Genomic DNA, 19,594 nt, shown 5'->3' with positions numbered 1-19,594 from the left:
AACAGCTGGGGGTGGGGTGGTCAACGTCGCGTTCCTGAGAAGGGGTCCAGAGAACCTGTGCACACCTGGAGGGTCTCCTGTGTGGTATCGATCAATCATATTGCCCACCTGTATCTCTTTGTTTGACTTTGACCTTCTTTAGGTCTGTTTGACACCAGGAGGCTAGCGTGTACGTCTCTTCGGTTTTGAATGCATACCTCGCACGGTATCGAGTATGGGGAAGAGCCAGGCATTTTTGTTGAGTACGTTTTCAAACTTTGGAAAAATATCCTCTAAGTTCTATCATTAGATGCAGCCTTCACCTCCCGATTTGTTTTCTCTCAGCCGCCAGAACATTCTGTTTCGTTTCTAAGATGTCGTATAATTGAAAGCACTTAAAAGCTTGTCTGTTATTTCAAGCAATGTTTCTGAAACCATACCATTAATCTTGATTAATTTTTCTCACTGGCTCTGCACTCAGAACAGCCTCGTCCGACAGAACCTGTGGCTATGATGAAAATGTTCTAGAGTACACTGTCCAGCGTGTGCCTTGGTCTGGCGGGATCTGGCGTCACGGTCGGGTGCCCCGGAACCAAGAGCACAGTCCTTGGTTTAATAGACCGAGTAGGAATGCAGGATCCGTTTAATCAGGAGCTTGACTGATGTGATTCCTCATGAGGAAAGTCAGACGCTCGTTGTCTATGCGTAGGGCAGTTTTCTCTGACTACACTGCCTATCCATTCTAGAAATTCACTAGGTCAGCAGTTTCCTCGACAGTGGACTGACTGGGGATTGCTGTGGCCTCGTTCAGTTCTCTATGGTCTCTAGGTTGGGATATTTCCCTAACGAGGCCTCTGAGTAGCCAGAGTTTGCTTATGGTATCCGAATTGAAGCAAAATAAATCCAATGACATGCTCCCCTCCACCCTATCTGACTTTCTGGCTCAAGGACATTTTAATTCGTTTGACCTTTATTTTTATCTCCATTTCCAAAGTTAGAAATTTGATCCTAGGACTGTTTGGTGATGAAGAGAAAAATCTTTCCTCCCTCTCAAGCTGTATTCTAACAAGATTGTCCAGTTGATTGGAATGGCCTTTCCATGAAAAGAATAATAAGGCAAAGACGTTGCAACCGGTGAATTATCTCCAATATTGAAAAAGCAGATTTCAAACTCCAAAGCCTTGAGTTGGTTACGAATTCTTAGCAATATAGTCTAGTCTTGGCAATGAGTGTATTTTAATAGCATTAATATGGAAAAAAGCCGTTAAGTTTGCATCTGAGAAATGTTTGCAAAAATTCACATCAGGTCAGCAATTTACCCGACTGGGTTTTGCTGTGTGCTACTTCCATTTGTTATGGTATTTTCGATTATACAATCTTTCCCCTAGAGAAAGAGGAATAACGCCGTGAGTTGAATGTGTCAGATAAATGGATGTGGGTCTTTCTCTTGATAGGAACGCTTAATGCAAAATTCTTTCCAGGAGGCATCCTTGGTAGTCCCTGGACTGGGTTATTGAAAGTTGTTTTTTTTTAAAATCAGTTTTAGCGCTCTGTATTTAACTATAATCTAGAGCCTTCTCCCCATTATTTGAGGGCCAGCAATTCTGATAACAGCAGTGTGTTATTCCACTACCGAAGTAGCGATAAGTAGCTAGTCGCTGTTCTGAAAGGAGCAGCCGGTTTTCATTCAAGAAGCCTCTGACTTTTCCATATGAGTTAAACAGAACAGCATGTGAATTTCAACACTCTGTTCCCTGTGGAATGGATGCAAAAATGTCACTCCTCATTTGAAACCTCCCCACATTGTCTCTCGGCGGTTCGGAATCCGAAGGCGAGTTCTGCTCATGATGTCGAGTCGCTTCATTTTTGAAAGAACTTCTAATTGTTGGAAATGTGTTCAATCCGTGTGATGGGGAATTGCTATTACGGTCACAGAGGCTAGTTCTGAACACCAGAGTGGGAGAATAGGCATTTATGATTTTGAAAGCTCAGGTCGATGTCTCATGTTGGCTTGCTACGTGAATCCATGGAAAAAGAACTTGGGAAAAATGTATGCTTTTGTGCTTCTGGTGCATTTCAATACCAGATTTTGGTGTGATATACAGTGATGGTTGCCATAACAACAGAGCAATCCAGCGGCTGCGATTATGCATATACGGAGACAGCAGCCAGGGAGAGCTGCTCTCTGGTCAGAAGTGACTGGTTTGTTCACTGCCATCTAGTTCCTTCACCTTGTACATCGAATGTCTAGATGTGGGCTCTTAAAATTGCTGATCATCTACCTAAACGTTAGGGTCTCTTTCTCTTGATCATTCCCAGGATATTAGAGCAGAAGAGGGTGATAAAGTGGGTGTCAGATCCCCTTGTCTCAATGGCTTAAGAAATCGATATCATTGGGGCACCCGGGTGGCTCAGTCGGTTAAGTATCCGACTTGGGCTCAGGGCATGGTGTCACGGTTCGTGAGCTCGAGCCCCGCGTCGGGCTCCGTGCTGCCAGCTCGGAGCCTGGAGCCTGCTTCCGATTCTGTGTCTCCCTCTCCCTCTCTGCTCCTCCCCTGCTCACACCTGTCTCTTTCTCAAAAACAAATAAATATTAAAAAAAATTTTTTTAATTAAAAAAAATCGATATCATTGATGAGATGGAGTGGAAGCTATAATATAATTAAGGAAAAGAGGAACCTATGTAATTTTGGAGTAAATAGTGTGCTGGTGGATACTCACTTATCTAAATGATGACAGAATTGCTTTGGAATGAAATATCACACACATGGCCCGGCCAAAGAAATATTACTCTACCTTTCCTCAAAATGGCTGATGGCATTTAGTGTGTCGGCCCATCAGAGTGAAAAGTCAGCTTATTTATTATTCTCAACGATTAGTAACGAAAAGATGTATTCACCACTAGCTTATGGTGGGCACGGAGTCAAACCTAAACCATGGCACCATTGTCTCCCTGAGAGCTGCTCGAACCAATGGTTTTGAGAAAGACAGTGGAGAGCTTTTCCTAGTGAAGTTACTAACTTTTCCGAACTAGTGGCGAAAACGCTGCCTTCCACACACAGGCAAAGGGTTAGACATTTTTGGCACAACTCAGGGGCTCTCACTTGAAGGCTGGAAAGAAGAAAAGAAACGAGCTGGTGGTGAAAACCCACCTCTGTAATAAGAAAAGCAAGCACTCGTGAGTAACAACCCATTGTAGGTACTTTAATGTTATTTCTCAACCTCGTAACAACACAAAGTAAATGTGATTCTCGATTTCATAAATCAAGGGTGTGTGATATTAAGTAACTTCCTCAGCGTCACAAACGTTTGGCTCCTTTTCTTTCGTTCCATGTTTGTGGAATTCAATTATAAGCTGCCCGAAGGCAGATTCTGGGTGTGTTTTCCTCGCCACACGGGACCTACCATGCAGTTCAGACCCTACTTATGGGAGGCACTGCATGGTCTGGACATAAAAGCTTTCAAGGCAGTTTTCCAGCAGTAAAGTCATGTGATAAGCTGTGTTATTCATCTGTTGCTGCTAACAAATTACTCCAAAACAGTGGCTCAAAGCAATCAGCATTTATCACCCTCACAGATCCTGTGGAATAGGAAGCCGGGAGCACCTTACCCGGGGGAGTCAGACTCAGGGTGTCTTGAGGTTTTGTAGTTAGGACATCAGTGAGGCTGCAGTCACCTGAAGGCTCGACCGAGGCTGGTGGATGTGCTTCCAAGATGGCGTGTGTGCACGTCTGTGGGCAGGAGGCCTCTGTGCCTTGCCACATGGGCCTCTCCATAGGGCTACTGGAGTGCTCCCACAACATGGCGGTTGGCTTCCCTGAGAATGAGCAATCAAAGAAAACAAGCGAGGAGAGGCCACACTTTTATCTCCTAGTCTTGGAGGTCACCTCCCATTACTTTAGGGGAGAGGAATTTGACTCAATCTCTTAAGGAAGCAATCTCAGAGAATGTGCAGACATATCTTCGAGCCCCCACATAAGCAGACTTTGGGTTTCAGAAAACACTGGTCTGGAAGTCCAAGAACGTAAAAAACACAATCCAATTTATCTAATGGAGCTAAAAATATGCCCACAGTCAACCTGTCTATACTAAATGTGATGAAGGTCAGGAAAGTTTGCATTTGTCAAAGATCTGGAGTCCCGGACATAATACAATATGTCTGAATAAGATCAAGGTGACTTTTTAAATAATGTATCTCTAAAATATAATTACAGGAGTGTAGCATTTTTCTAAAAGGGTCAGGCTCACAGTCCGTACCATTATTCATGAGGACTCAAGAGAAAGCAAATAATTAAAACAGAAAAATAATGTAAAGATAACCTATTAATATTTATAGATATCTCCCCTAGCATGTACCAGGAGCAATTTTGTTATGACCCGAAATATCATCTCCTTGCATTCTTAAGCTTATAGCACCCCCAGCCTCCGCTGTGTATTTTTCCAATCATGGAAAACATCTCACTTAACCTTTGAAAGGGTCCAAAGCCAGATGTGAAAGGGAAGGAACTGGATATTTGAAAAACTGAACAATGAAACTGATGGTATCGGTCCGTCACGAGAAGGCGAAAGGCAGAGGTTAAAAATTACCCCCAAACACAAAACAAAGAATTAATGGCTGGGATCAGATGCTCATATACTGGCTCAAACCCTAGATCTCTTTTTGTTTTTAACAACGTTTTTCAAACTGTTATTAGAGAAAAACACATTTTACTATAGAACACTGGGAAACAGGGAAAACTACAAAGAAGAAAACAATCACCACCCAGAATCAATTTACTGATTGGTGTGTTTCCTTCACATCTTTGCCTCATACTTTAGTACGTGTTTTTTTCTTAAACGTATTTGCCAGGCACTGTTCCGAGTGCTATAATCCTTACAATTCTAGGAGGTAGACGTTTTTATTTTGTGTTACGTTTTAAAAATAGGAGAATCAAGTCACAGACATAAATGGTCACTGTCTTGAATTCTCCCCGCTCCCCTGTGCCACGTGACCTAGCACTGCAATAAAGTAGGCTGAGCCTGCGTCCCTGCCCCCTGAGTCTGGGCTTGGCCAGTGGAAAGCTTGCAAACTTGACTGGGGCTTTAAAGCTTTAAGGGCACGTGCGGGGCTGGACTTGACCTCTTAGGCTCCTGTGATTCACCAGGAGAAAAATACGCCTCAAGTAGCCGCTGCTTCGGGGAAAATGGAAAAACAGGGAGATGTAAAATCGTCCTGCCGGCCGGAGCCAAGCCCTCCTAATCCCAGTTGAGGACAACCAAGCTGTAGCTGATCCAAAGACCAGTGCCCGAAAAAACAGACATTTGTTGTCAGCTCCTGAGAATTGGGGGGTTATTTGATGTGTAGCAATAACTAACGAACACTATCAGATACCACAAAGGTCTTTAACCTGCAGACCATGAATATAGTCAGTCATGGATTGTACTTTCCTTGGGCGATCTTCACGGATATTACACCAAGCTTTTTATAAGAACTGTACCATGACTAGTTACTAGTCTTCATTGTGGTATTTATAAGCAAAGTGAATCAAATCGAAAAACTCGATTTTGCATGGTTGAAGGCGATAACAAAACCAATCGCTTATGTCAAATCGCGAAATATGTACAGGCGAGAGGGGAGATGTTAATCCAGTTATATGCAAGTTTCAGGTCAACAGCAGATGGCTTGGGAACAAGAATAACTCACCTTCAGGCGTACCTTTTGCCTACAGCCTGCCTAGCTTAGGATTTCGGATGAAAACCAGTGGAAAAACTGAAACCAGTTCTAGCTGATGTGAAAGTAGGACAGAAAAAAAAAAAAAGACAGTGAGAAAGGAAGCGAAAAGAGGATGAGGAAGAGAGAAAGGAAACAGGTTTTTTTTAAACAATTTTTAATGTTTATTTATTTTTGAGAGGGAGAGAGTGAGCGAGTGAGCGCCGGGAGGGGGCAGAGAGAGAGGGAGACACAGAACCCGAAGCAGACTTCAGGCTCTGAGCTGTCGGCACGGAGCCTGATGTGGGGGCTCGAACCCACCAACCGTGAGATCATGACCTGGGCCAAAGCCGGACGCTTAACCAACTGAGCCACCCAGGTGCCCCAGGAAACAGGGTTTTATCAAGGCCTTGTTGCTGAACCGTTAACGCTAGGGTTTTATCCTTTGGCTAGGACAGAAGTTGACTTCAATCAGATTTAGTTATCCTCATTTCCAAAGCATTTTTCATGTTTTTAGCATTTTCTGCATCTTTTATGGTGTTTCAAAATGGATCTGATGTGAAACCCCACTGTTTTCTCAGCAGTAACTGAAAACATTCTGACTCCATAGCATTGAAATTATTTTTAGAGTGCTGGAAAGTCCCCCAGCACAACAGAGATAACGATAATCATAATATTTGCAAAAGGAAGTGTTTGGTTGGGATGTGTGTAAGAGAAAGACACACACACACACACACACACACACGGACCAGAAAGAATTCACTAAGAACCAGAAGGACACAGATTTATTTTTGTCCCAGTATGAATCTACACAAAGAGTCTTTATTCTTTCAGTGGATCTTCTAATGCCAGTAGAGTCTGTATTAAGATTTTTCGGGCCACTGATGAAAGATACAGGAATGATTAATAAATCCAGATTCATCTCATAAAGCTTTGTAGATGAGATTGAAAAAGAAAACGTTAATCTTATTCAAAAGGGCGAGCATTGTTATTCAAAAGAATAAAGCCTTTTAAGCAACTTTCTGGTGACTTGTTTTACACTTTATTCAAATTTTTGTTTTCATAATAGGCAGAAACTTTTGTCATTGTGGTAGTGCAGAAATAATTTTATTTCCTTTAAAGTCTCTGATGTTTCTGGCAAAGTATTAGCGGTATTGAAATCATCGAATAAAAATTTCTTTGTCAACTTGAAAGTAAAATTCGTGCTTCATTCGGGAAAAATAACTCCTGAAAATTGTTTCTGTTTATAATAGATTGCTTCAAACTATGGTTCTAACATAGCTGTTTCCACCGGAAATGTTGGAACGATGAGTGAAAGAGGTATGGCGGTGTATGAGTGTGTCTGAAAATGTACGCATATGCAAAAACACAGGTGGCTTCAACACTAGAGAAGAGAGAGGGTTCTAGTAGAACGCATCGTCCCGTTACCTACTTTTACTCCCTGAAGTAGATGGATCAGGAAGCTAATTAAAGGCTCCACAGCAAACCTGGGTTCCTTCCAAGGCAATGTCTTCACACGGTCGTGTTTTTGTCAAACTTGCAAAGGCAATACATTTCACCCACAGTTAAATCTCTTGTCTCTTTCCATCACAGCTCCCCTTCCTTACATGGGGCGGTGCTGGCGACAGCCATGACATCTTTGAAATCTAAGGTGAAATCGAATTAGGCTGCGTGGGTTTGGTGGGATATATTTGTATTTTAGTCTTAAGTTATTACCAGCCGTCCTGGTGTGGGGATGGCTTTCAGGAATACGTCTATCTTCTCCTGGGGTGACGCACCCAGAATCATGACATTTAGGGCCAGAGACAAAAAAAAACCCCAAAACAAACATTAATGTGTGCCGTCATGCCTCGAAGCACCAGAAGTAGGGGGTAGTGGAGGAGACAGAACGTTTGAAATACAGAAAGCCAGAAGCTGGGCTGTGGAAAATCTTCCCATCATGAAATTAGTAGAATTGTAGGTAGAAAGATTTAGTTCTTGACAACCTCAAGTCAAAATGGAAGTTCTCAAACTGAGGGTTGATGGGGGGTGGGAGGGAGGGGAGGGGGGGGTGATGGGTATTGAGGAGGGCACCTTTTGGGATGAGCACTGGGTGTTGTATGGAAACCAATTTGACAATAAATTTCATATATTGAAAAAAAAAAAAAAAAAACAAAACCAAAAACCAAAATGGAAGTTCTCTCCTATCAGGAAGAGACCATGATAGCTCAGCGTATGCAATTATAAACTTACTATATGGTGAAATTACATGTGTGTGTGTATGAAATATATTTCATATGATATTTATTTTCAAATACATGAGAACTATTTTCATATGATATGGATTTCACCACATAAGATGTATATTTCATATATCATTTTACTATATGTAAAAAATACATATTACATCAATAGGAAGATGTATCATGTGTGTGATATATATTTGAAATCAACAGAAGTGATAGTGATACGGAGAAAGGAATTACGATTGAAGGATTCCTTTGGATCACGACAAAATCAATTTCCTTTGCATCACAACAAAATCCTTTCCTGAAAAGGAAGAAATAAATTTTGAATAGAAGTAATGAATAGGCACTTGGGTTGTTTGCTAATCCAGCTAATGAAAAGAAGTGAATCCTATAAGCACAGATGAAGAAAATGAAATTTCTTGCCAATCCGATACGAAATCCTAACACCGACCATGATTAACACAGAAGCGGTATACCGCTAAGCAAGGACATTAATGCCAAATCGTTCAATGAGGGTCATCAGTTCAAAGAATGTTTAAGATCAGTTTCTGTACAAGGAAACTTGAAATGTCCTGAAATCTGAGAGCTCGTACATGCAAGAAATTGGATAGGTTTTCCGCATTTGGGAACAGAGTCTAAAAATGTATGCGACGTTTTTGGCAGTGAATGTCATGTCAACTTGAAAATGAATTGGGAAGCTGAAAATCAATTTCTCAACTATCAAGAGTTTTAAAAAATTAACCAAGTGTGCTAGACAGAGGAAAGACTTTCAATTTCTGTGACAGAAAACATGACAAAAGCATTGTCATTTGAACAACTGGTCACAGGAAATGCAGTTTAAAAATGCAGGAAAAAATGTTGTAGAGGTGCGCGAGGGAGTTAACCAACGTATGCTATTTTTCCAGATTTTGTGATGCTTTTGGAATTTGCGAGCTTTTATTCTATTTGTAATTTGTTGCAATCTTTTTTTTTTTCTCATTCCAAATCTGTATTTGAATTTTTACAACTAATTTTGAACTCGGAATGTCGTGTTCCTTTTTCTAACAAGGGGCCCTCAACGGGCACCTGGGTGGCTCATTCGGTGAAGCGTCCGACTGCGGCTCAGGGCATGTTCTCACCGTTCTCGAGTTCGAGCCCCGCGTCGGGCTCTGTGCTGACAGCTCGGAGCCCGGAGCCTGCTTCGGATTCTGTGTCTCCCTGTCTCTCTCTGCCCCTCCCCTGATTGCACTCTGTTTCTCTCTCTCTCAAAAACAAATACACATTAAAAAATTTTAAAATGGGGGGGGCCCTCAAAATCACATGTTAGGCCCACAAAATCTGGATCCACTCCCACCTGCCCAACAGGCACGAGTGCATACATATGTGTGCACGTGGACACCCGTGCACGTGTGCTCCCACGCACACGCAGGCTCACCTCACCATTGCTCCTTCCCCAACAAGTTTTGGCAACAAGTTTTGCCACCCACCGCAGACACTAGACCCCTAGGATATCATCTGACCCTGAGGGAGCTCGGATTCATCGAGCCCGGAGAACACCACCTAAAAAGCTATTGCCACTCTGGACAGACCACTGTGAACGAAGTTGGCTCTGACCCAGAAGACCTCTGGGGAAGCCTCCTTGTTTTCGATCCCAGGCACCTCGGGAGTTCTGAACGGTTTCTGGAGCGTCTGGGGGAGTTAAGCTTGTTCAGCTCTCCAGAGCACCCTGGGGGCTACGGAATCCTCGATGGGTTCTCTAACAAGCTCTCCTTCCCAGCATCTTCTGGGCTCGTGGGGACAGCCCGAGTGCTTCGACTCCTCTGAAGAGCTGCAGGTCCCCGGCTCAGAAACCACCTCACCCTGGGGAATGAGTAGCTGCTGGGTGCCCAGGGAACGTCAGCGGCGAGGAGCTTTCCAGAGACTCTCAGGGTTTAGCGGTTGCTTTGCAACAAGCTGGCAAAGCCCCAAGTAACCCAAGGGCGGGCTTCTAGGCCGGCTGTATACACAGAACGCAACTCGAGGTAGCGAAATGGCCCTGGGAACGTTTGCTATTTTGTAAGGCACCCCGCGGTACATGGGAGCCAGGACTCACCCCGGGAAGGAGAGAGGGCCAGCAGGGCAGTGAACGTCCACCTGGGTGGCGCTGGCGACAGAGCAAAGTTGAAGGGACGCGCGATTCAGATCTCGGCTCTTTCCCCATCTACAAGGGCTACGCATCTCTCGTCCCGTTTCTTCGTGTGGCCCATGAAATCCACTCAAACGTGGATACGTTGCAGTTTTGCTGAAGATGTAGGGTAACAGGGACTCACCCGATCTGCGACGTGCCGAAGTCCTTTGAAAGCGTGCCTTGGGTGTGTGCTTTCCTTCAAAAGTCTTCGTCCGACCCCCACCTCCTTCTGTCCCGGCCCCAGGCAGCCTCGGTCCCCCAGCTGCCTCTCCCATACGCAATCCGAGCCTCTCCCCACAGATGTCATGATTGCTGGTGTTCCTTCCGGGCACCACGTATCGTTACGGTTCTCCGAATGGGATTTTTACCCTCGCAAGTCAACCTAAAACTTAATTTTCATATTCGCTCCATACAGGCCCATAAAGGAAGTTTGAAAGAATTTATAGACGGCGAAAGAAAAAAACAAAGAACCCGCATCATCATGTCACTCCCACTCCCCGTTGTTCACCTTGTCGCGAATCTTCCCCCAGATTGGATATCCACCGAAGTTTTTGTCTCTTTGTTTTTCACACGTGGTTTTAACCCCTCCGTGTATACGTGTCTACGTAGCGCTTTTCAAACGTGGATCCTAAAAGTTTTCCATGTTACCACATGGGCCTCATACACATTTATTTATTTAATGGTTTTAAACGTTTATTTTTGAGAGAGACAGAGCGTGCGTAGCGGGAGGGGCAGAGAGAGAGGGAGACACAGAATCCGAAGCAGGCTCCAGGCTCCGAGCTGGCAGCACGGAGCCCGATGCTGGGCTTGAGCCCACGAACCGCGAGATCACGGGCCGAAGTCGGACATTTAACCGACTGAGCCACCCGGGCGCCCCACGCCTCGTACACATTTAAAGGCCTGCATGGCACACCCTTAAGTACCCAGTCCATATTGATTTACCATATTAGTTTTCCACTGCTGCTATAACAAATCACAGATTGAAGAGCTGAAAACAACACGGATTTATTAGGTGACTATTCTGGAGGGCAGCCATCCGACGTGGGTCTCACTGGACTAAAGCCCAGGTGTCCGCAAGGCTGCGTTCCTTCTGGAGGCTCCAGAAAGAATATTTCCTTGCTCTCTGCAGGTTCTGAAAGCCACCTGCGTTCCTCAGCTGGTGGCCCTTCCTCTACCTTCGAAGCCAAAAACATTGCTTCTCTCTGTGCCTTTCTTCGGCTTCTACTTTTAAGAACCCTTACGATTGCGGGAGCATCGGGGTGGGAGGGGGCGTTCAGTAATCTCCCTGAGTAGCAATCTTAATTCCACCTGCAACCTTCATCCCACGCAGCCCCACCCCCCCCCAACCCCCGGTCATGTCAGGTGACATATTCGAAGGCCCCAGGAATTAGGACGCAGACCTCAGGGTGGCCATTATCCTGCCTTCCATACATAACCACTTATTATTGGACTTGGAGGTTGTTCCTCACTTTTGATGAGACCATTGAAATAAATGTCATTGTTCAGTTTGCTTTTTCCCTGTTTGGTACACCAATCTTTTCAGAGGCGCCTGGGTGGCTCAGTCGGTTAAGCGTCCGACTCTTGATTTCGGCTCAGGTCATGATCTCATGGTTTGTGACTTCGATTTCATGGTTTGTGAGTTGGGCTCTGCGCTGACAGCGCGGAGCCTGCCTGGGATTCTCTCCCCCACCCCCCTCTAGAGAAATAAATAAACTTCAGGGAAAAAAACCCGCAACCTTTTCTAGCTACTAATCTTTCTTCTTAAAAGGAAACATGATGGGCGTGTGAGCATACAGCTGACACCTCAAATCGCGTATGTTGTCTGGATGGCGAAGTGGAGAAGGAAAAAATCAGGAAATTGATTTTGTTACGAATCACGTTGAGAAAGAACACTTTTTTGAAAAATCTTTCAAGTGTCTTTATTTTGAGAGTGAAAGCACGACTAGGGGTGGGGCGGAGAGAGAGAGAGAGACAGGGAGAGAGAGAGGGAGAGAGAGAGAGAGATTCCAAGCAGGCTCTGCAAGGTCAGTGCAGGGGCCAATTCGGGGCTCAAACTCACGAACCGTGAGATCTCGACCTGAGCCGAAATCAAGAGTCGGTCGCTTAACCGACTGAGCCCCCCAGGCGCCCCGTGAAATTTTAATTATGGTTTCAAAGTATAATTTGCCTCCTCCCTCACTCCTGCAGCCCCCTGGCCTCCATGCCCTCTGCCATCGCACAGGCAGGCTCTTACTGTGTGGCCTTTATACCGGCTGCTTCATTCCCCAGGAGTATGCCGCCCCACACATCCACCGTTTTCCTTCTTCTCCTCCAGTTTTTTGCTCAAACACCTCTGCGAACATCACCCCCGTGGACCGACCTCTATAAAATTGCACGATCGCCGTGACCGCTGGTGTTCCCTACCCCCGTCCCATTTTCTCTCCTATCACCACTAGAATATAAACTTCAAGAGAAGGGATTTCTATTTTATTTGCTGCCTTGTGCCCGGTGATTAGGATGGGGTCTAGTATGTATTATGGACTCAATAATTTTATTAAATGATCGAACTGATTTTAATGCAGTCCAAGCATGTTATCCGTTGGGTGGTGAAAAAGACTTACCAAAAGGCTCTTTTTTTAGCAGAATGTTCCCCATTAAGGCATACTCTTGACACATGATTTGGACAGTGACAGGCCCCGGGAGGAAAGCAAATCAACACAAAAGAGAAAGACGTCTGTATTCAAAGAGCAAATGTCTAAGGTGAGCGTGTCGCCTTTACTCTGATTCTTTTTTTGTACATTTATTCATTTTTGAGAGATAGAGAGAGACAGAGCATGAGCGGGGAAGGGGCAGACAGAGAAGGAGACACAGAATCCGAAGCAGGCTCCAGGCTCGGAGCTGTCAGCACAGAGCCCGACGCGGGGCTCAAACCCACGAACCACGAGATCATGACCCGAGCCGGAGTCGGATGCTCAACCGACTGAGCCACCCAGGCGCCCCGCCTTTACTCTGATTCTTAACTTTTTTTTTTTAATGTTTATTTATTTTTGAGAGAGAGGGAGAGAATACGAACGGAGGAGGAGCAGAGAGAGGGGGAGACAGAGGGCCCGAAGCCGGCTCCCTGCATGTCCACACAGAGCCCAACGCGGGGCTCGAACTCTCGAACCGTGAGACCGTGCCCTGATGGATTCGTCTTCGTGAAGTTTCCACGAACGACTTTTGATTGTCCTTCCCACACAAGCAGTGTGGACTCAGCACCGCCCCGCTCTGCTCGGACACGCTGTGATTTTACACTCGTGTGTTTGTAACTGTTGTCTAATTGTATTCCCCTACTCGGCAGCTGCTAGCCCCCAGCTTCCTGGCTGTTCTCTCAGCTTCCTCTTCCTTCTGCTCCTTCCACTCTGGGCCCATGTTATTTCTCTTAAAGCAAGCTTTCAAAACATCGAGACAGATAAAGATCTGAGGACCATAACTCTTGTATACTCCTTAAGGACAATCTCTTTTTTGTCTTGGATCCTGTATCCCTAACAATGAAACTGTGCCAAGAATCTATTTCAAAAGCCAAGGCAGGATATATCCCTGTGCGACTCGCGGCAGATAAACAGCTTTCAGTTTAATCCCAACAAGAATAAGCAAATGGACACCGATACTCGGTTTAGCATTTCACTAACGTAATCCCTTTCCTGTGCAGTGATACTGTTCTGTGACTTACTTGTGTGTGTGTGTGTGTGTGTGTGTGTGTGTGTGTGAAGGACTGTGGTTGTGGGTAGATACATATTTATTCTCCTGGGACATGAGGCTTTCGGCTCTGGGGGCATTCAAGGGCTTTTAGAAAATGCATGTGAATGTTCTAGCAAAAGAAATCATAGGTCATGCTTATCTTTGGTGAAAGCCACATGTGCGCTGGATGATTTCTCACTCACAAAGATAAATCGTCTCCTTCAAGTCGAGCCCACTGCCAGGGAAGTGTGGGGGGAAGTTATTCCAGGTGGTTTCAGCCCAGGCCTCTCTTGTTGCACTCCCATCTTGCGTACCAGCTGGGGTTGAGATGAGAGGAGACACAAAGGGTCAGCTTGAGGTCAATGCCAGCCCAGGACATCCGATTTGGCCCCGGGTTAATTACTGGTGGGGAGAAGTTGGCCAGTTCCAAGAGAGTTCTCAGATTCAATGTGAATCTGTACGTTGGGCAGTTTGTGTGGAGACCAGAGTATGGAACTGGGAATCAGGGTCACAGTTGTCCAGTTAACGATTCTAGATGTGAGACTCCTCCGGTAGATCCAAACCGAGGTTGGCAAGACCAAGGACAATCTATGGGATTGATAGTATTTCAGTTTGAGGATAAATTTGGAAGACTCACAACCCCAGATATTTGGAAAATGGGTTTGATTCCTCTCCAAATGATACAATTAGCTTGAAGGGAGGAGGAGTGACAGTGAATGATTCGAGAGAATACCAAGAATTCACCATAAATTACTGGTGAATTACTGGAAATTCTAGAAAGTTTATTTTAGGGTGACAACTAAGGAGGGAGCATTTCTTAATTCAGGGTCTACATCTCTCCCTGGGTTCCTGGTGTGTGGTAGGAAAAGGATGGTTTAGGCAGCAAAGGATTCATAGGAAGGAGAAATTGGCCACACAGATTTTGAGGGGAAGAATGGAGTCGGGCATCTTTCCAGTCAGTACAGGCTACAGAGAGACGGACAAATCCTGAAAGCGAAGCTACAAGAATAAGGAACATAAAGTAGATGAAGAATTACCCTTCTCTCCTCCAGCTAGTCTGACTTCTATTGGCCTCTCATTAAGCAGCAGCAAATCTTGGTTGTTGGCATTTTCGGGAAGATGAGCATTTTTTCCATTGAATTCTTTCGTGTTATCCCAAAGTCCCCAGGAAAGAAAACTAATATACTTTCATGAGCTTTATATGAAAGAATTCAGAAAGTCCAGTAAAAACATTTTCAGAATGCAGAGCTTTCCGTGACATTCCAGATTTATCTCAGACCCGCCAGGGGAAAACTTGTACGTATAGAAAAAGTGATGGGCGTGGCCCAGCGATGGGCAATTTTTAAGAGACTGTATTTACTCGGCTTCTTTTTTTGTAAGGAAACAGGTTGAGTGCATGGTGAGGTGGTGCATGGGATGACCCTAGAGAGCAAACACTGTCGGGACAGAGAAACTCTAGGGATGTCCCCTGATCTGCAAAGGGTCAGGCCCGCCAGTGGTAGAAATTGCTAGCAAAAAGAATCCCCATGGATCCATCCTGGCTGGCCCCATCCTAGGGCTTCAGGTATCTTGTTGGCATGAATACCATTGGCAACAATTAGCGTGGGTGCCTGTTGACTGGGTTCCCCCCAGCTGGCCCTTTTGGGACCCCAAACTAGGGGCTACCTTCAGCTGTTCAAACTCATTCAGTTTCATTCCCGGCTTCAGGGACCCTGATACAATGGGAGGCCTGGGGGCTATTCATATTCCCCCCTCATTCCCACCCTATGGCCTGACTGTCATTTGGGGAAACCGGAAGTGGCAGAACGGGAGTGGGGGGGAAGGGGGGACCTTGTCTCCAAATGAATTTCAAACTGTGGCCCCAAGCCCACGTAAGACCTCAATAAAAATAATTTTAAAAACACACTTAAAAAAATTCTAGCAAATTCGTAGAGCATCTGCCCCAAGTAAGGAAGGTCTGACGTCCCCGTCCCTTGCTGCAGATGTCTGTCCTTTCTTCCATTCTGGGGTAGTTGTTCACCCTGCAGCCTCAGACATTTGATAGATCCAAGGAAAGCAGAAATTTGTAGTTTCGCTGTGTTTTCGGTATCGCAAGGGTGTGAGCCATGCTTTTACTAGCCCCGTCCACCTCCGAGAAGAAACTGGAAGTCCCCTGCCTTCTGGGGACCAGCAGCATCAACATCACCTGGGATCTGGTTGGAAATGCAAGTTTTCTGGCCTCACCAGCAATTCTGGGGGTGGGACCGAGCAATCAGCACTCGATCAAGCCCTTCCAAGGTGATCTCGCTGGGAACCACCAGCTCTAGAGAAATTGATCAATTTCTTTTTGGCTGCAAATTGAAACCACCTGGGACTGCTCAACACCCGCACCCCCCCCCCCCCCCCGCCGCCCCCAAACAGGCCAATTAAATCAGGCTCTGCGGGGGGTGGGGGGGGGGTGCAGCTCTTTGCTGTGGGTGTTTTGTTTTTTGTTTTTTGCTTTTTGTTTTGAGCTCCCCATGTAATCTTGTGAGCTGAAAAATCTCCAAGTAATGATCTGGCCTTGGCTCGGTGGGGAGAATCTGCCTTAATTTTTTAATATATATATTTTTTTACATTTATGTATTTTTGAGAGACAGAGCCCAAGTGGGGGAGGGGCAGAGAGAGAAGGAGACGCAGAATCCTGAGCAGGCTCCAGGCTCCGAGCTGTCAGCGCAAAGCCCGACGCGGGCCTCGAACCCCCGAACCGCGAGATCCTGAGCTGAGCCGAAGTCGGACGCTCAACCGACTGGGCCGCCCAGGCGCCCCTCTGCCTTAATTTTCTTTGTAAACTAAACTTCATCCCAGTGCTGATTTTTCTTTTTTGGAGTGAGGCATTTCTCCTCTCGGAGCGTCCCCTCCGCATGTGGCCGTGAAAGGCAACAGGGGTGGGTGTGCTAGTCCCGGGCACACGGGCACGGAGCCGCCTGCCGTCTAAACGACAGGTCCCGGGTGCCCCCCAAAGGTCTGCAGCATCCTTGAGCTGAGAGGGTCCTCCCCCCATTTTGTCTTTGGGTTCCAGGAGCAAAGAAAATACACGGGCTCTGTAACTGCTCGTTACCCTGGATTTCTTGTCACCGAAAGGTGGAGAGAAGGTTCTGACAAGCAAGGCGTTTACTGGAAAGTGAGCTTTCCCTTTTAATAAACGTCCAGCGTTTTGCCCTGGCAAGCCAGCCGGCCTGGAGGCAGGTGACGTGGGTCATTGTTCCCGCTCAAGTTTTTCGGGCGAAAGCAGCTCACCCGTCAAGGAGCAGACGTGCAGACCTTTGCACAAGCTGGGACCCATTAGCAAGTTCTCCGGCCCCGCGCTCCTGCCGGTGCCCAGGGGGTGCTCTTAGAGACGTGTGACCAGGGTCAGGACTGACCCAGCTTGGGGGCTGAGACCACTAAGCACCCTGCCCCCCTCCTGTCACAGCCCCGGTGCCCTATCTTCGCCCCCAAGATCCTACTCCTGCCTCTGAGGCTGGCAGGACTGCAGCCTTTTTATTTTTTTTAATGTAAAGTTTTTTTTTTAATGTTTATTTATTTATTTAGAGAGAGAGAGAGAGAAAGAGCGTGAGCAGAGGAGGGACAGCGAGAGGAGATAGATGATCCCAAGCCGACTCGGAGCTGTCGGCACAGAGCCCGATGCGGGGCTCGAACGCACGAACCGCGAGATCCCGACCTGAGCGAAAACAAGAGTCGGACGCTTAACCCACTGAACCCGCCCAGGGACCCCGGGGGGCTGCAGCCTTAACTCCCAGGACCCCTGTAGCCGCATCATCGGCGCATCCTCGTTTCCCACCACGATCCGGTCCTCCGCAGCGTGCTCACTCAGTGCCCGTCACCCCTCCACAGCCTCGCCGCCCTGGCCTCCTGCAGCTCTGTCATCTGGTCCTAAAAGGCACCTTCCACCTCCACCTGCCCTGGACTGCTGCCCCCTGGCCTCCTCGCATTGCGCCCAAGGGTCTTGGCCGAGGGTTTGGAAAGGGATTGGAGAAGAGCGGTCCTCTCAGCCCAGAGGCCGACCGAGGAGTGTCCGGGAGCCGTTGCGGGTGGAAAAAGGCCTCGCACCGAATGGCGTGACCTGCAAAGGCAGAGAAATGCCGGGTGAGGGGACCGTCGCTGCCCAACGGGAATAGAAAGGGGCCACAAACACAAGCCACGTATACAGTGTTACATTTCTAGCGGCCACGTTAAAAGAAAAAGTGCGAGGAAAATGGTGGGTAATTTTAATAATGCATTTTGTTTAAGCCAGTATGCACCCAATATTGTCATTTCAACATATAACCCGTAAACCGTATTGACGTATTTGGCCACGTTTGGAGGGCTCAATAGTTACCGTGTGGTACGTGGCTGCCACTCTGGCGAGCAGTGTAGACGCTGACGGTGTAGACGCTGACACGCAGTGCCCCGGAAGGAAGGAGGTCAACCTTTCCTCTAGGCCTCAGGGGAGAGGGAGAAAACCAGGTCTTCCCCGAAAGAAAGGCCCAGAGGCTTGTGAGAAGGGAGAGCAGGGTGGGGGGGGGCGGGGAGCGGGGGAGACTCCACTAAACCAGCAAGCAGCTTGCTCTGAGGAAGGGGGAGGGGTCCCGGTGGGGGGGCCAGGGCAGGGGTGCCTCCAAACTGGAGGCAGCAGAGCCAAGATGCCAAGGGTTGAAGACAAACACAACAAAGCAAGCTATTCTAATGAACTTGACCCACCTGCTGCTGATTTATTTGCTACCACTCGCTTCCATCACCTGTGTTATGGGGTCAGAACTTCCAGACTGCAGATAAAGGAACAGAGCTGCAATTTCCGTGGGGCCATTAATCTTAGCTTGGTGGTGGGGCAACTGGGAAAAACAGATGAGTCCCTCGTCTTTGGTGAATAACAGCCCTGACGAATCGAATCCAATTCGAAGCGGTAAGTGAAGGTCTTTGTGCAGCACAAGTAATTTGAGTATCAAAAGCAGCAGGAAACCCAGAGGGGACCTGGAACTTGATAGAGGGAGCGTGAGTGTTCAATTCTTTGAAGACGGAAGTTTCTGGAAAACGCAAAGGAAAAAAGCCTGGACTAATACGTCCAGGAGGAAGCAGCAATTTTGGGGGGGAGATTTTCTCAACCTCTTGCAAAATAACCAGCATTAAAAGCAGTTAAGGAAAACACTGCAAGTTTAAGGTCTTGACATTCTTCTGTTTCTTTCCTGACAAATAGCACTACGATGGGGGAAGAGGGGGAGCCAGAGAAAGCCAGGGGGAAAGAGACTAGCCTGTCACCATCTCAGAAGGCAGTGAGTGTCCAGTGAACACATCTCTGAGCGGGGGACTGCCCGCAGGGGTAAGAGACCTCTGATCAAAACGCCTCTTTCGGGGACAAGGTTGGAAGGAGGTACAGCTTGGTCCCACAGAACGGTCTCAGTAAAATCCTTGACCTCCATTCCTCAGCTCTGCTTTCTACATTTATTCTGGCATAGGCATTCTTAGACTAAGGCAAAATCAATTATGTATCTATAAATGGGCCATTTCAGTTGCTTTTATTATTTAAGAAAATTCAACCAGCAACTACGACGACGGCACTGGTCTACGCCCTGGCTAATCCTTCTGCGTTTCTGCCAAGATCTGCAAAACAGCTTTGCTAAAGACTTCCCAAAGCACGGAACGACTCCGGGTGTTCTTAGCAAAGGAGACTGTTGTTTTCAATAAGCTTTTCATGTATGTTCTCACCCGGTCACTTTAATATTTCAAACCAAAACAAAACGGAAATGCCTTGAATTTCGAGATCGGAATGACTGTGATCAACAGTCTTTGCCTCCCCAGCGGCTGTTGCCTTGACGGCCAACACTTCAGAGCCAGATGAAGGCAACATAGCCCTTC

The 19,594-nt window shown here is 46.6% G+C and overlaps 1 pseudogene; it reads left to right on the top strand.

The window, feature by feature from the left end:
- Positions 1–17,824, top strand: part of LOC125932342 (40S ribosomal protein S6-like) — a 44,942-nt pseudogene extending 27,118 nt beyond the window's left edge.
- The last annotated feature ends 1,770 nt before the right edge of the window (positions 17,825–19,594 follow it).

This window comes from Panthera uncia, chromosome X, assembly GCF_023721935.1.
Source record: "Panthera uncia isolate 11264 chromosome X, Puncia_PCG_1.0, whole genome shotgun sequence".
Taxonomy (NCBI): Eukaryota; Metazoa; Chordata; class Mammalia; order Carnivora; family Felidae; genus Panthera; species Panthera uncia.
Note: the sequence above shows the minus strand (reverse complement) of the source record. Positions and strands in the feature narration are given on the sequence as shown.